The sequence below is a fragment of the Xenia sp. Carnegie-2017 genome, unplaced genomic scaffold (assembly GCF_021976095.1).
Source record: "Xenia sp. Carnegie-2017 unplaced genomic scaffold, XeniaSp_v1 HiC_scaffold_22, whole genome shotgun sequence".
Taxonomy (NCBI): Eukaryota; Metazoa; Cnidaria; class Anthozoa; order Malacalcyonacea; family Xeniidae; genus Xenia; species Xenia sp. Carnegie-2017.
In genome coordinates, this window is record NW_025813485.1 from 3,786,272 (window position 1) to 3,792,271 (window position 6,000).

Sequence of the window (6,000 nt, forward strand, 5' to 3'; positions counted from 1 at the left end):
ATCTGTGTTTGGTTTAAGTATTGAACCATCCTCCGTCTTTAGACGATAACTGTTTCACAAACCAATTGTTCCATTCTTTTGGTTTACAAGATCACTACACAGCAAAGAGCGTATTAGAGAAATCATGTCTACTGTTGTAAAGTTTTTTACATTAGAACTCTAATTCAAGCTCTAAACAAGCTTTAGGTTTTTTATTAAAATGGTGCTAAATGAGCGAATTGAGTATAATACCCTACGGTAAATTGAACTTCCACCGTGATTTATAACATAATGGTTGACAACATATATATATTGCCTTATAAGGCTGTTAGAAAACACTGTAATGATGTCCCTTTGATAACTGATAAATCGGAGTCGTTAACTATCCTAAAAGGCTTAGGAACAACACCACAATATGTCAACAGACAACGGAAACCGTTCATCCTTATAGCTACTATAAAACTTAGGCTGCGTTTACACTATACCAGATTCGCTCATCACGACATCTTCATTTGCTTTAAAGGGTTAGCTGTTCAGAGTAAAAGCTTATTAAGCTGATAGATTTAGTCTACTTGATTGTGTTTCTTACGTTGAACAATTTCACTTCTCTTTAATACAAAGAATATTATACTTCCTACGATAGCAATCCGGTATAGTGTAAACGGGGGGCCTAAATCATACATGGCAAGAACTCAACGAATCTCCCAAAAGTCTTTGGCATGAAAATGTGTGAAAATACTTGAAATTTAGTCCTAGGCATGAAAATATGTCAAAATACATGAACTATTGACTTTGGTTTGAAAATGTGTGAAAATGCATGAACTTTGGTCTTGGCATGAAAATATGTGAAAATGCATGAACGATAGTGTTTAACAAGAAAATATGTCAAAATGCTTGAACTACAGACTTTGGCATGAAAACTATAGTCTTGGCATGAAAATATGTGAAAGTGCATGAACTATAGTCTTTGGCATGATAATATGTCAAAACACATGAACTATAGTCTTAGGCCTGAAAATGTGTGAAAATACTTGAGCCTACAAACTTTGGCCTGAAAATGCATGAACTATAGTCTTAGGCATGAAAATGTGTAAAAATTCATGAACTATAAGTTATGATTTTCGTCAATTTTCATGACAAAGACTATAGTTCATCATTTTCGTCAATTTTCATGACAAAGACTATAGTTCATGATTTTCATCAATTTTCATGACAAAGACTATAGTTTATGATTTTCATCAATTTTCATGACAAAGACTAAAGTTCATCATTTTCGTCAATTTTCATGACAAAGACTATAGTTCATGATTTTCATCAATTTTCATGACAAAGACTAAAGTTCATGATTTTCATCAATTTTCATGACAAAGACTAAAGTTCATGATTTTCATCAATTTTCATGACAAAGACTAAAGTTCATGATTTTCATCAATTTTCATGACAAAGTCTATAGTTCATGATTTTCATCAATTTTCATGACAAAGTCTATAGTTCATGATTTTCATCAATTTTCATGACAAAGTCTATACTTCTTGATTTTCACACATTTTCATGACACAGTCTATAGTTCTTGATTTTCACACATTTTCATGACAAAGACTATAGTTCATGATTTTTACACATTTTCATGACAAAGACTATAGTTCATGATTTTCATCAATTTTCCTGACAAAGGCTATATTTCATGATTTTCGTCAATTTCCATGACAAAGACTATAATTCATGATTTTCATCAATTTCCATGACAAAGACTATAGTTTATGATTTTCACCAATTTCCATTACAAAGACTATAGTCCATGAGTTTCACACATTTTCATGACAAAGTCTATAGATCACGAATTTTCATGCGAAAGACCACAGTACACGAATTTTCGTGGAAAAGACAATAGATCACGAATTTTCGTGGAAAAGACAATAGATCACGAATTTTCATGCAAAACACTATAGTACACGAATTTTCATGCAAAAGACTATAGATCACGAATTTTTATGCAAAAGACTATAGTACACGAATTTTCATGCAAAAGACTATAGATCACGAATTTTCATGCAAAAGACTATAGATCACGAAATTTCATGAAAAAGAGTATAGATCGCCAATTTTCATGCAAAAGGCTAAAATACACGATTTTTAATGCAAAAGACGATAGATCACGAATTTTCATGGAAAAGACTATAGTACACGAAATTTCAGGCAAAACACTATAGATCACGAATTTACATGCAAAAGAGTATAGAACACGAATTTTCATGCAAAGACTATAGTACACGAATTTTCATGCAAAAGATTATAGTACACGAATTTTCATGCAAAAGACTATAGATCATGAATTTTCATGCAAAAGAATATAGCACACGAATTTTCCAGCAAAAGACTATAGATAAGGAATTTTCATGCAAAAGACTATAGTACACAAATTTTCATGCAAAAGACTATAGATTACGAATTTTCATGCAAAAGACTATAGTACACGAATTTTCGTGCAACAGACTATACTTCACCAATTTTCATGCAAAAGACTATAGATCACGAATTTTCATGCAAAAGACTATAGATCACGAAATTTCATGAAAAAGAGTATAGATCACCAATTTTCATGCAAAAGACTATAGTACACGATTTTTCATGCAAAAGACTATAGATCGTGAAATTTCATGCAAAGAGACTATAGATCGAAATTTCATGCAAAAGACTATAGATCACGAATTTTCATAAAAGACTATAAATCACGAATTTTCATGCAAAGACTATATATCACGAATTTTCATGCAAAGACTATAGATCACGAATTTCATGCAAAAGACTATAGATCTCGAAAATTTCATGAAAAAGAGACTATAGATCACCAATTTTCATGCAAAAGATTATACTTCACGAATTTTCATGCAAAAGACTATAGATCACGAATTTTTATTCATAATACTATAGTACACGAATTTTTGTGGAAAAGACTATAGATCACGAATTTTCATGCAAAAGACTATAGTACACGAATTTTCATGCAAAAGACTATAGCTCACGAATTTTTATGCAAAAAACTATAGTACACAAATTTTCATGCAAAAGACTATAGAACACGAAATTTCATGAAAAAGACTATAGTACACGAATTTTCTTGCAAAAGACTATAGATCGTGAAATTTCATGAAAAAGAGTATAGATCAGCAATTTTCATGGAAAAGACTAAAATACACGATTTTTAATGCAAAAGACTATCGATCACGAGTTTTCATGAAAAAGAGTATAGATTGCCATGTTTCATGCAAAAGACTATACACGATTTTTAATGCAAAAGACTATAGATCACGAATTTTCATGCAAAGACTATAGATCACGAATTTTCATGCAAAGACTATAGATCACGAATTTCATGCAAAACTATAGATCACGAATTTTCATCTAAAAGACTATAGTACACGAATTTTCATGCAAAGACTATAGATCACGAATTTTCATGCAAAGACTATAGATCACGAATTTTCATGCAAAAGACTATATATCACGAAATTTCATGAAAAACTATAGATCACAATTTTCATGCAAAGACTATATGTCACGAATTTTCATGCAAAGACTATAGATCACGAAATTTCATGAAAAGACTATAGATCACCAATTTTCATGCAAAGACTATAATACACGATTTTTAATGCAAAAGACTATAGATCACGAATTTTCATGGAAAAGACTATAGATCACGAATTTTCATGCAAAAGACTATAGATCACAAATTTTCATGCAAAAGACTATAGTACACGAATTTTCATGCAAAAGACTATAGAACACGAAATTTCATGAAAAAGACTATAGTACACTAATTTTCTTGCAAAAAACTATAGATCACGAATTTTCATGAAAAAGCGTATAGATCGTGAAATTTCATGAAAAAGAGACTATAGATCACCAATTTTCATGCAAAAGATTATACTTCACGAATTTTCATGCAAAAGACTGTAGATCACAAATTTTCATGCAAAAGACTATATATCACGAATTTTCATGCAAAAGGCTACAGTTGTCGAATTTTCATGGAAAAGACCATAGATCACGAATTTTCATGCAAAAGACTATAGTTCACAATTTTCATGCAAAAAACTATAGTACACAAATTTTCATGCAAAAGACTATAGATTACGAATTGTCATGCAAAAGACTATTGATCACAAATTTTCATGCAAAAGACTATAGATCACGAAATTTCATGAAAAAAAGTATAGATCACGAATTTTCATGCAAAAGACTCTAGTACACGATTTTTCATGCAAAAGACTATAGATCACGAAATTTCATGAAAAGACTATAGATCACAATTTCATGCAAAGACTATAATTACACGATTTTTCATGCAAAGACTATAGATCACGAAATTTCATGCAAAAGACTATAGATCACAAAATTTCATGCAAAGACTATAGATCACGAATTTTCATGCAAAGACTATAAATCACGAATTTTCATGCAAAGACTATATATCACGAATTTTCATGCAAAGACTATAGATCACGAATTTTCATGAAAAGACTATAGATTACGATTTTCATGCAAAAGACTTAAAGACACGATTTTCATGCAAAAGACTATAGATCACGAATTTTCATGGAAAAGACTATAGATCACGATTTTTCATGCAAAGACTTATAATCTAATTTTCATGCAAAGACTATAGATCACGAATTTCATGCAAAGACCTATAGTTCACGAATTTTTCATGCAAAAAGACTATAGATCACGAATTTTAATGCAAAAGACTATAGTACACGATTTTCATGCAAAAGACTATAGATCACGAATTTTTATGCAAAAGACTATAGTACACGAATTTTCATGCAAAAGACTATAGATCACGAATATTCATGCAAAAGACTATAGATCACGAAATTTCATGAAAAAGAGTATAGATCGCCAATTTTCATGCAAAAGACTATAGATTACGAATTTTCATGCAAAAGACTATTGATCACGAATTTTCATGCAAAACACTATAGATCACGAAATATCATGAAAAAGAGTATAGATCACCAATTTTTAAGCAAAACACTAAAATACACGATTTTTAATGCAAAAGACTATAAATCACGAATTTTCATGCAAAAGACTATAGAACACGAAATTTCATGTAAAACACTATAGTACACGAATTTTTATGCAAAAGACTATAGATCACGAATTTTCATGCAAAAGACGATAGATCACGAAATTTCATGAAAAAGAGTATAGATCGCCAATTTTCATGCAAAAGACTAAGATACATGATTTTTAATGCAAAAGACTATAGATCACGAATTTTCATGGAAAAGACTACAGATCACGAATTTTCATGCAAAAGACTATAGAACACGAAATTTCATAAAAAGACTATAGTACACGAATTTTCATGCAAAAGACTATTGATCACGATTTTTAATGCAAAAGACTATAGATCACGAATTTTCATGCAAAAGACTATAGATCACGAATTTTCATGCAAAAGACTATAGATCACGAAATTTCATAAAAGACTATAATTTTACGATTTTCATGCAAAGACTATAGATCACGAAATTTCATAAAAAGACTATAGATCACGATTTTCATGCAAAGACTAAAATACGATTTTTCATGCAAAAGACTATAGATCACGAATTTTCATGCAAAGACTATAGATCACGAATTTCATGCAAAAGACTATAGATCACGAATTTTCATGCAAAAGACTATAAATCACGAATTTTCATGCAAAAGACTATAAATCACGAATTTTCATGCAAAAGACTATAGATCCGAATTTTCATGCAAAGGCTATAGTTCACAATTTTCATGCAAAAGACTATAGATCACGAATTTTCATGCAAAGACTATAGTTACAATTTTCATGCAAAGACTATAGATTACGAATTTTCATGCAAAGACTATTGATCACAAATTTTCATGCAAAAGACTATAGATCACGAAATTTCATGAAAAAGAGTATAGATCACGAATTTTTATGCAAAAGACTATAGATCACGAAATTTCATGAAAAAGAGTATAGATCACCAA